At 48.6% G+C, this 12,272-nt stretch overlaps 1 long non-coding RNA gene across 1 annotated transcript; it reads left to right on the top strand.

Annotated features, from left to right (window-relative positions):
* Positions 1-37: 37 nt before the first annotated feature.
* Positions 38-5,684, top strand: LOC126950289 (uncharacterized). Its single transcript, XR_007724150.1, has 3 exons — positions 38-203; positions 4,468-4,578; positions 5,656-5,684. It is a non-coding gene; the product is annotated as an uncharacterized LOC126950289 (long non-coding RNA).
* The last annotated feature ends 6,588 nt before the right edge of the window (positions 5,685-12,272 follow it).

Here is a 12,272-nt window from a genome sequence, read left to right as displayed (position 1 = left end):
GTTTATGTCGGTCAAAAATACAAAAAAAATATGTCCAGGCGCGACCAAGGCGGGAGGATCCCTTCAGGCCACGATCAGTCTAGCAACATGGTGCGACCCTGTTTTAGTAGTCCTACCTCAGCCCCCCCAGCTACTTGAACCCCAAGGTTCAAGGCTCCAATGAGCTATGGTCCCACCATAGCATTCCAGCCTGCCAGACTGAGGTAAACCCTGTCTAAAAAAGTAAAAAAAAGAACCTAAGTGTGCAACAGGGAGGGACTGCCAAATAAAACTGCGATCCCAGTACTTTGGGAGGAGGCCGAGGCGGGAGGATGGCTGGCTTGGGCTCAGGAGTTCTAGACCAGCCTGGGCAACATGAAGAAACCCCGTCTCTACAAAAGATACAAAAATTGGCCGGGGGCGGTGCTCACGTGGCCTAATTTTTGTAATTTTTGTAGCGATGGGGGTCTCGCTGTGTTGCCCAGGCCAGTTTCGAGCTCCTGGGTTCAAGCGGTCTTCTCACCTTGGCCATCAGAGTCGTCAGGATTACAGGCGTGAGGGACTGTGCCCCGCCTGGGTTAGGCTGTTTAATAACAAGAAAGTGCTCCACCAGGCTTGGTGCCTCAAGCCTGTAATCCCAGCACTTTGGGAGGCCGAGGTGGGTGGATCACCTGAGGTCAAGAGTTTGAGACCAACCTGGCCATGGTGAAACTCAGTCTCTACAAAAAGTACAAAAATTAGCCGGTGTGGTGGCACATGCCTGTCGTCCCAGCTACTCCTTGAACCCAGAAGGCGGAGGTTACAGTGAGCTGAGATTGCACCACTGCACTCCAGCCTAGGCAACACAGCGAGACTCCAAAGTATGACACCAGCCTGGGCAATGTAGTGAAACCCTGTCTCTACAAAACAAAAAACCCAGGTGTAACTGTGTCCACCTGTGGCCCAGGCCACTTAGGAGGCTGAGGTAGGAGGACTACTTGAGGCCAGGAATGAAAGCATGTCTCTAGATAGTTAACTAGCTAGCTAGATATGTAGTTTTCGATTTTTTTCCCTCGATTTGAACATGTTTTTCTAAAGTAGCATTCAACACATCAGCATTTTACAGTGTTATTAGTTGTTAATATGATTCTGTTTTTCTGAAATACAGTATCCTTCACAAGCAGTTTTGTCTTTCAAAGTACATAGATAGGTCCTCAAGTGAATTTGTCTGATGTTGGCGACCTTGGTACCATTTTCTCCAGTTGACTGGAATAGTCAGTCAATAATTTCAGGTTACTGTTGGCCTGAGAAGAAGAGCCCAAAGGCAACAAGCAAATGTGCTGGTGTCCAATCACCTTCTAGAAACATTTTCACTTTCCTGTAAGGTTTCCCTTGATGAACATAGAAGTAGTGTATGTAGAACTGACCCAGTGCTGCCGTGGCAACTTCGTATATTAGGCCAAATTTACATTTCTTACCTTTGTGAGAGGCACCCTGGTAGGCTAGTGGAGTTACACACGAAGTCTGATCTCAGCTGCACTGGCCAGAGATCCAACACGGTCCAATCAAATAACATTCTCTGAGCCTGTTTCTTAAGCTGTAAAATAAGAATAACAATTATACCTGTCTAAAAAGACAGCTTATTGTATTTGAGTGGTCTTTTATTTTCTACGAAGCTGTGTTTAACACGGTAATTATTTTTATTTCCATACCACGTTTGTGTTTTGTTTTGCTTTTCTTTTTGTTTTGAAATGGGGTCTGTTTTTTTTTTTTTTTTTTTTTTTTTTTTGAGATGGAGTTTTTCTGTTGTCTCCCAGGCTAGAGTGCAGTGGCAAGATCTCCGCTCACTGCAACCTCCACCTCCCAGGGTCAAGCGATTCTCCTGCCTCAGCCTCCTGAGAAGCTGGGATTACAGGTGCCCACCACCACACCCAGCTAATTTTTTTTTTTTTTTTTTTTTGAGACGGAGTCTCGCTCTGTCACCCAGGCTGGAGTGCAGTGGCCGGATCTCAGCTCACTGCAAGCTCCGCCTCCCGGGTTCACGCCATTCTCCTGCCTCAGCCTCCCGAGTAGCTGGGACTATAGGCGCCCGCCACCTCGCCCCGGCTAGTTTTTTGTATTTTTTAGTAGAGACGGGGTTTCACCGTGTTAGCCAGGATGGTCTCGATCTCCTGACCTCGTGATCCACCCGTCTCGGCCTCCCAAAGTGCTGGGATTACAGGCGTGAGCCACCGCGCCCGGCATTTTTATATATATATATATATATATATTCTTAGTAGAGATGGGGTTACATCATGTTGCCCAGGCTTGTCTCAAACTACTGATGTCAAGTGATCCACCTGCCTCTGCTTCCCAAAGTGCTGGGATTATAGGCGTAAGCCACCACACCTGGCTTGTTTTTAAATAAGGGTTTCTTGGCCAGGTGCGGTGGCTCACGCTTGTAATCCCAGCACTTTGGGAGGCCAAGGTGGGTGGATCACCTGAGGTCGGGAGTTGAAGACCAGCCTGACCAACATGGAGAAACCCTGTCTCTACTAAAACTACAAAATTAGCGGGGCATGGTGGTGCATGCCTGCTGTCCCAGCTACTCGGGAAGCTGAGACAGGAGAATTGCTTGAACCCAGGAAGTGGAGGTTGCAGTGAGCCGAGATCGCACCAGTGCACTCCAGCCTGGGCAACAAGAGCAAAAGTCCCGTCTCAAAATGAAAAAAAAAAGATTTTTTAAAATGATATTTTCAGTATTTTTATAGATATGTGAGCAGCGATCTTAATAGGACGTTACCTGACACTTTGCGGGACTAGACGGTGACAGAAGTAGCTGATTTGATCCGGATGTCTAATTTATTTTTTTCTTTCTTTCTTTTTTTTTTTTTTTTGGAGACAGTCTTGCTCTGTCACCCAGGCTGGAGTGCAGTGGCACGATTTTGGCTCACTGCTACCTCCACCTCCCAGGTTCAACCGATTTTTCTCCCTCAGGATCCCGAGTAGCTGGGATTACAGGCACATGCCACCAGGCCAAGCTAATTTTTGTATTTTTGATAGAGACAGCAGTTCACCATGTTGGCCAGGCTGGTCTCAAACTCCTGACCTCAGGTGATCTACCTGCCTCGGCCTCCCAAAGTGTTGGGATTACAGGCATGAGCCACTGTGCCTGGCCCAGATGTCTCTAATTTTAACAAGAGATGTATTGCAGGATCATAGCAGATTGAGTTGCTGGTGTATCCAGAAGGAAGTAAGCATGGAACTCAGGATAGCTGTCCTGAGTAGAGTGTGTGCTGTGCTTGAATATCTTACTGCTCATTTATACACAGGCTTTCTTGTGACCGAGTCAACAGTATCTGTTTCATAAATAATGTAGCTTGCTTGCTTTCTTGCTTTCTTTCTCTCTTTCTCTTTTTTTTTTTTTTTTGAGACAGGGTTTTACTCTGTTACCCAGGCTGAAGTGTAGTGGTGCAATCGCAGCTCACCGCAACTTCAGCCTCCCAGGTTCAAGCAATTCTCCTGCCTCAGCCTCCCAAGTAGCTGGGATTACATGTGCCACCACTCTTGGCTAATTTTTGTTCTCTTTTTTTTTTTTGAGATGGAGTTTCACTCTTGTTGCCCAGGCTGGAGTGCAATGGTGCGATCTTGGCTCACCGCAACCTTTGCCTTTCGGGTTCAAGCGATTCTCCTGCCTCAGCCTCCCAAGTATCTGGGTTTACAGGCATGCGTCACCATGTCCAGCTAATGTATTTTTAGTAGAGACAAGGTTTCTCTATGTTAGTCAAACTCACGACCTCAGGTGATGTACTCGCCTTGGCCTCTCAAAGTGCCGGCATCACAGGTGTGAGCCACCGCTCCTGGCCTAATTTTTGTATTTTTGGTAGAGATGGGGTTTCACCATGTTGGCAAGGCTGGTCTCGAATTCCTGACCTCAAGTAATCAGCCTGCCTCGGCCTCCCAAAGTGTTGGAATTATAGGCGTGAACCACCATGCCTGGCCAGCCCTATTTCTTTAAGCCTCCACATTTTGCACTTGTTAAAAGTATTTGAACATACAATTACCCAGCTTCCCTTGTTTATGTGTGCTTGAATTTTGTACAATCTTAAATATTTTTTTCCAATCTAAGCTTTATTTTACCCCGTTTCTTCTATATTTGTATAACTTTAGGTGGCTCTCTTCATTGAAAGTTTTTTCTCAAAAGCCTTAAAATAGATTATTGTTCTTGGCAGCAAGTTGAAAGCTATTTGAGGAGAAGGGGAGACTTATGATGATTCAAATGAAGCAAACTAAAAAGTAATGAAGCAAGACAGAAGAAAAAGCAGTATATTCACTTGCGCACATCCCAGAAGAATAACATTTCAGATATAACTAGAAAAAAGTATGCTGAAGTTCGCAATACAGAAATAATTATTAATACTCAAAATAGCTTTAAAGCCCTGCTCAGATTTTGAATGTTGGGAATTGACCCGGAGGTGGCTGTAACCTAAGATGGTTCCTTCAGTAATGAGCATATGTTCTTTTTTCAAGATGATGATGATTCTCCACCTTCTAAGAGACCAAAGACCATTGAGACACCACAGCCACCAGTCCCGTAACCTGCCAATGCTGGGCAACAGAAAGTGAGGGAGTTCAACTCTGGTAAGTTCTCAGTGAAATCCACTACCTTTTCCTTCATCTTCTGGACTCTCAGTGTGACTGATGAAAGTTACAACATTCTCTGCAGGGGGAAAATGTGTTAGCATGTATTACTACATTTTAATCACATCTTTGTAAAGCCAGGAGCATTTTGAAAGTCACATTACAGACATTGTTTAAACATAGTTTGTATTTGCTAAAACATAGGACACTGTGTCATCTCGTATTAATTAGTTAGTTGGCTCAAAATTAGTGCTAATGACTTAGTAATTCAATGATTTCTCTTAGCTTTAAAACCCTTTTTATTTCAGAACTATTTCACCTCTTGGTTTTCATTTTTGCTATGTGTCACTGCCTGCCAGCTGCTAATTTATTAACTCCCAGTGAATCATGTGTCCTGTGAAGGGACTGAATGAGATGTTAGTGGCAAATTATGTTGATGATTTGTATTTTGAATAGTTTGAATAAATAGAACATTAAGCTTGTATACATTTTGAAAATAGTATTTTAATGTTCTACTGTCATAGTCACAATGATTGGATATATATTGAATTTATATGTACTTTAGGATATATTTTGAATTTGTATGTATATCTGTTAAGTTTTTTTTTTTTTTTTCTCCACGAAAATTAGACTCTGATTTATTGAGGCATCTGTTTGATGCCACGTTAGGTGGCCCAGGCTCTGTGTAGGGGGTGAGGTTAAAGCAAGAAGAAGGGTGGTGAGAGGCAGGGGTGCCAGGTTTAGGTTGGAATACCTGGGGGTACTCTGAGGCTCCCAGGTTTCCTTGGTCCTGGCCGGCTGTGCTGCTGGCCTGGGCATCTGATGAGCCTGCAAGGGTGACTCCCAAGAGGTGAGTGGTCCAGGTAGGGCAGGGACTTTCAAGTCATGCTGTTTGTTGGCTTTGAATCCAGACTCGTACACTTGGTAGCTGTGAACTCTCCATGCCTCAGGGACCTGCAGAACTGAGCTCTGTCTGAGCCAGGTTCCATCCAGGCACTGCAGATCCATCCAGAGGGAAACCGCCCCAAGTTGCTCACTATTCAGTGCCTTCTCAAGCAGACCCTTGTCTCCTTCTAGGCCCTCACAATCCAGTGGAGGAGACGAAAACTCATCTGCCTCTGTCCCTCTGGGCGCACCTCATGCCGGTGCATCTGTGGACGTGGGCCATGCTCCTGGGGCTTCCGAAGTTGGAGAAAGCTGCCAGGCTCAGGTGGGGGTACCTCAGAGCAGCTGCTGCCCTCTGGACACAGTGACAAAAGAACCCTGTGGGTCTGGAGCCCTGGTCTGGGGCATTGGGCAAGGCTCTTGCACTTCTCTGAGCCCATTTCCCCATCTGGATAGTGTGCTGATTCTATCTCCCTGTGGGCACTGAGGGCTCAGTGTTGGAGAGTCAGCATCTGGGGTTTGGGCTGTAATTCCCCTTCAGCCCCGTAGCTAGGGGGAGCCAGGGACTTTATCGGGATTAACCTAGGTGTCATTCTAGCTTCCTGCCCCTGGCTTGGGTTCAGCATCTGAAGTAGTCTAGGCGGCAGGTGGTCCTGGTGGGGGTTGGGGCTTTTCCCCATTCTGAGGTCACACCCAGAGCCAGAAATGTTGGTGCCTGCTCTGGGCAAAGGTGGCAGCCTGTGCGACAAGAGCGAAACTCCGTCTCAAAAAAAAAAAAAAAAAAAAACCTTCCACCATTTCAAGGGGCTCACATCTCCCTAAGGGCCCGGTAATTGGCCTGATCTGGCCTGCAGTTGGCCCCCAGGGTGCAGGTAACACCCCACCTTACCTGGCTTCTTTCTGCCAGGGCCAATCTTCAGACCTCAGGACTTTCCAGCCTATCCCACCTCCCTCTCTGGCCAGCCTTGAGCCCTTGTGGGTCCAGCACATTTTCCAGGCTGTCTCCTGGTTGTCCTTCTGCCTCAAGGTCTGGATCATGCTGCTCCCCCTCCCATTCACCAAGACCCACAAGGACCACTCCACACCCAGCTCTGCCCCATCCCCTCAGATAGTCCTTTCTCTTTCCTCAGGTGGCCAGGTGCATATCTTGGTGTCAGGGACCTTCACTGCACCTGGGAATGCCTACTGGTCACCTCGGTGACAGGACCAAGGCATTTACTTGATATGACTACCCTGGTTCACTGTCTACATGGCCAGGGAAGAAGTCAGTAATAGGCTTTTGACTTGCTGAAAGGATCAGTTCTCCTGGCCCCATGGTCTAGGGATGGAGGATGCTGCAGGAGATGCACCCCTCACTTCCCAGCTGAGGACTGTGGGTCATCTCAGGGCAATTTCACAGTCCCCACGTGCCCCACCCCCTCAGCTCTGCAAATACCAAGCAGTGCAGCCCTGCCTAGGGGACAGTGGGCTCAGGGGTGCCCAGGTAGTCCCCAGAATGCCCTTGGCAGGCCCCTCACCTAGGTGCTCCCACAGCTCTGTAGCAAGAGTTCTAACCTTTTTTGACTGTGGAGCCTGCTGAGAATAAGCTGTGGACTGTTTTCCAGAAAGGCATGTACATGCTCTCCATGCAAAACCTTGCATTGCGGCCAAGCGCAGTGGCTCACGCCTGTAATCCCAGAACTTCGGGAGGCCGAGCCGGTCGGATCACCTGAGGTCAGGAGTTCGAGACCAGCGTGCCCAACGTGGTGAAACCCCATCTCTACTAAAAATGCAAAAAATTAGGCGTGGTGGCAGCCACCTTACTGTTGGCTTTACACCTTACAGGCTACTCTGGAGGCTAAGGCAGGAGATTCACTTGAACCCGGGAGGGCAGAGGTTGCAGTGAGGTGAGATTGCACCACTGCTCTCCAGCCTTGGTGACAAGAGCGAAACTCCATCTCCAAAAAAAAACCCTTGCATCCTTTCAGGGGGCTCACACTTCCCTAAGGGCCCGGTAGTTGAACCCCTTGGACCTGAGGGTGAGAAACCTTGCTTCAGTTCTTCCCTGGGTGATCAGCCCAGGGTAAAGAAGGAGAAGCCCAAAAAGGAGGACCCATGAGAAGGGCCCCCTCCAGGAGTTTGAGGCCCACTCCCTCCTCCCCTGCCTGTCCTCTGTCCAGGTCTCCTCCCTGCTGTGCCCCACTCCTGGGGCCATAACCATTTGGAGCTGTGTTTTTTTCTACAGGCTCCTGGGCACAAAGTGGGCAGGCTCACCTGGAGGGGATCAGAGTAACATGGCAGGAAATGAGGGGGAAAGCTGCCCTGGAACCGCGCCTCTCTTCCCCCTCATGTCACTGGGGTGCACTCCTCCCTCACCTCACTGAGGCAGCCACATGGGTTCCATGTGAGTGCTGTCCTGCTTCCTCTGCTGCCTCTTTTTTTCCTTAGGGCTATCATAAAACTTTCTCTTTCCCAGCTCTGCCAATCTGGTGGGACATTGGGCTTCCCTCTCACAGGGTCCTGGGGACAGGCCCATCCTGTATCATACCTGCAGAGAGACCCTGTTTTTCTCCAGGGCCTGGGGAGCAGCCAGGTTCCATGAGTGAAAACGCAGATTCTGAACCATACCAAGCTGGGGTTGGGGTCCACACTCCTCTACTGAGAAGGAGCTAGGGATTGCAGCTAGGTGAGAGGGAGAGTGGGCAGAGCCAGACCAGACCAGGACTGATCCCCTGGAAAAAGCCTGCCTTGGGGAGTGCTGGGTGCGGTGGCTCACTCCTGTAATCCCAGCAGTTGGGAGGCCTGAGACAGGTGGATCACTTGAGGTAAGGTGTTCAAGTCTAGCCTGGGCAACATGGCAAAACCCCATCTCTACTTAAAATATAAAAATTAGCTAGGCATACTATGTTCCTGTAATCCCAGCTACTCAAGAGGCTGAGGCAGGAGAATTGCTTAAACTGGGGAGGCAGAGGTCGAAGTGAGCCGAGATTGTGCCACTGCACTCCAGTCTGGGAGACAGAGTGAAACTGTGTTCAAACAAAAAAACAAAAACAAAAAACACCATAATATGGCTTTGGCAGAGAGCCTGGCCAGGCAGTGCCTTCCCTTGGGTTTCTCCTGGGTAGGCCTCTGCCAGGAGGAGGCGCTTCGTTTTGCCTGTCCATGGCCCACAGCAATGGAATGTCTGCTTCCGAGGGTTGGGTGGGGGACTGCTGGCAGAACTGGAAACTTCTTCAGGTGGGTTTTTTTGTTTTGTTTTGTTTTTGTTTTCGAGATGGAGCCTTGGTCTGTCACCCAGGCGGAGTGCAGTGGTGCAATCTCAGTTCATTGCAGCCTCCACCCCCCCAACCCTGGGTGCAAACAATTCTCATGTCTCAGCCTCCTGAGTAGCTGAGATTACAGGTATGTGCCACTGTGCCCGGCTAATTTTTGTATTTTTTGTAGAGACGGCATTTCTCCACCACGTTGGCCAGGCTGGTCTCGAACTCCTGACCTCAAGTGATCTGCCCTCCTCAGCCTCCCAAAGTGTTGGGATTACAGACATGGAGCCACTGAGCCCAGCCCCTTCAGATGGGTTTTGAGGCTTCACTACAATACTAGTTTCCCGTGGCTGCTGCAAACAAATTACCACACAGTGACTTGAAACAACACGAATGTATTCCCTTACAGTTCTGAAGACCAGAATTCTAAAGTAAGTCCCACTGAAGCAAGGTGGGAGCAGGGTTGTTGCCTTCCGAGGCTCTGCAGGAGAATCTGTCTCCTGGCCTGGAAGGCGGCCTGCACTTCTCCTGCTTGTGCTGCATGTCCTGAATGACTGGAGTGTTTTCCTGCTTCCGTCACTACACCTCCCACCCTCTCCATCACCTTCTCTGCTCTTATAAGGATCGGGGTGAGTACATTAACCCGCCTAGTACAAGCCAGCCAAAGGACCCTTAACTTCATTATATCTGCAAAGCCCTTTTGCCATACAAGGTCATGTTCACCAGTTTCCGGGTGATTAGGATATGGGCATCTTGGGGGCATCAGCCTGCTACAGCCTAGGGCTAGCAAAACTGTTCACACCCGCCTGGTGGTTGCAAAGATTTGAGAGAAAAAAGGGTTGGCATTTATTTGCTCAGGGGCTCCCTCTGAAAACTTGTACCTTTAAAGTTCTGGGGTCCCTTTTAACCTTGTTATTTGTTTTGTTTTTTTTCTTTTTATGAGGTGGAGTTGATGCTGCTGTCGTCCAGGCTGGCAGTGGGCATGGTCTTGGGCGTCACTGCAACGTCTCGGCGTACATGTGGTTCAAGGTTGAATCTCCTGCCTCGCCTCCTTGTGTATATGGGACTATAGGAACACCCACCAACCATGCCTGGCAGTTTTGTATTTTTTGGTAGAGAATAGGTGGGGGTGGGGAGAGGAGGGGGGTTTTGGCTTATGTTACCCTCAAGCTCAAGAGAAAGAGATCCCCTGCCTACTGCTTGCTGAAGTGCTAGGATTACAGGGCCAGCACCACCACAAACTCCGGCCATGCTGTACAGACCTTATTTCCGCACAGGCAGAAGACAAGATTTTTAGTGAAGTGTTTGCTAAAAGACCCCTGGAGACCTCCTCTTTGTGGCCTCCCTGTTACCGGTGGTTTAATTTTGATTGTTGAACTTTTGCTGCCCTCTTGCTTTCTGCATCCTGGGTTCAAAGAGATTTCACCTGCCTCAGCCACCAGAGTAGATGGGACTGAATAGGGCACACCCAAGCCAACATGCCATGGCTTGTTTTGTATTTTTTGGTAGAGATAGGTGGGGGTTGGGAGGGGGTTTTTTGGCTATGTTACCCTGAGCTCAAAGAGGATCTACGCCTGCCTCTGCTGCTGAAGTGCTAGGAATTACAGGCCTGCACCACCACAAACCCTCGGCTGCTGTAAAGACTTATTACCGCACAGCTGAAGACAAGTATTTAGGAAGTTTGCTAAAAGAATCCCCTGGAGACCTCCTCTTTGTGGCCTCCCCTCCCGTTACCAGTGATTTAATTTGAAATTGAACTTTTCTGCCCTCTTTGCTTTTCAACTTCTCATAATAGTCTCTCATTAAACAATTTCTAAGAACCACCAAAAAAGGGAAAGAAAAAATTTTTTTTCAAAGCAGTAACAATGATTGTGGACTGTTAGGAATGTAAAATATATGAAATAAGTTCTTTAACATGTTAGTGCTGAACTGACATAGGGCACAAATTATTTGAGATATCAGCTTTTGCTTCAGTTTTCAGGAGAAAATGGAATAATCGTATCGCTGATGTACATAAGCAAGTTGAAGAATTTGTCTGAAAGAAATTATGGTATGTTAAACCTGGTAAAGTCCGGTTATTCCGGGTGGCTGCATGAGCCTGACTTACCTAAGTCGGCGTTATACGCATCAAGCTGGGGGGGGGGTACCGGGGACACAGGCCCAGGGCATGCCCGTGTGTGCCGGTTTGGGGTGACTTGCCTCCGTCCACGTGTCGCCTGGGCGCCAGGCTGCTTGGGAGTGTCGTAAATGTATTGGAAACATGCTCTGTGGCGTAAATTGCTTACAATAGCTAAGGAAAGTATGGGGGTCTGTTATGTAGTTGAGTATAGCTGGTTTGTGTTAAAACTCGTGACAGCATGGGAAGATTGGGGATTGTATATTACATATGTATTTGCCAAAAGCCCTTCATGCCGGAGGGATTTGCATGGAATTAGTCGGTTATGGCATGGTTTTTGGGACGACAGCAGCCTTCACTGTGTGGACTCCCAGGCGGGAGGTGTACAGGGGTTGTGATTCTCTCACTCACTGCAAACCTTCTGCCTCCCGGGGGTTCATTAGCAGTGTCTCTGCCTTCAGCCGCCATGGGAGACAGCTCCGGGAGATGTACATGGCTGGCCAGCAGCATCTAGCACTGGCGATGATTTTTGTGGGGACATGTTTTAATTGAGAGTGAGTGGGTATCATGCATCTTGCGCCAGGCTGGGTATCGGCGAACATCCGGACCCCACGACTGAGCACCCGGCACTCACTGGCCTGCCCAAAGTGCTGGGGGTACTAGGGGGGAGCCCTACCTGGCGCCGGGCCCAAAGGTGATGGGTGTTATTAAAATGGAATGTGGGTCGCTGCTGAGGTCTGCCTGAATGATTAAGTGGAGCTTTGGTATGTACATCCAGGTGCCGTGGTGGCTACACGCCTGTAATCCCGCACGCCTTTGGAGAAGGTCGGACAGATGGACGATCAGGGCAGATTACTTGAACGGTCGGGGAGGTTCAAGACCAGCCTCCTGCGACCAACATGGAGGATGAAGATAGAAATAGGACAGGCCTTACACCACCCCCCGGCCGTCACCGTCAAATTACAAAAATTATTTATGGGGCCGTGAGAAATGTGGGGTGGCACATGTCTGTAATGGTATCCCTAGCCTACTCACGGGACGGGCTGAGGCAAGGAGGCACTCGCTTGTATAACCCTGGGAGGCCTCGAGCAGAGGGGGTCGATGTGTGTTCTGTGAGCCGAGAGAATGCACCCATTGCAGCTCGTAGCACGAGGGCCATAACAACAAATGGCGCAAAACTATAGCCAGCTCAATACTGAAATTTTGAGCAATCGAAATAAATAAGATAAATGCAGTAATCACCAGGTTGCCCCAGAGTGGCTGTGGCGTTTATCTTGAATGCCATCCAGCTGAGGTGACATCCTAGATGTTCAAATTCCGTCATTGCACTTAGTACTATTCTGATTCCTGACGCCACCCGTTTAGTGTATATGGAGGATGAAGGAGAATATTAGCCCAAGGTGTTATTATTCCTCTGTCTGTTGGTTTGTATATCAAGTGCTTACCTAAAAAGA

Source organism: Macaca thibetana, chromosome 3 (assembly GCF_024542745.1).
Source record: "Macaca thibetana thibetana isolate TM-01 chromosome 3, ASM2454274v1, whole genome shotgun sequence".
Lineage (NCBI taxonomy): Eukaryota > Metazoa > Chordata > Mammalia > Primates > Cercopithecidae > Macaca > Macaca thibetana.
Note: the sequence above shows the minus strand (reverse complement) of the source record. Positions and strands in the feature narration are given on the sequence as shown.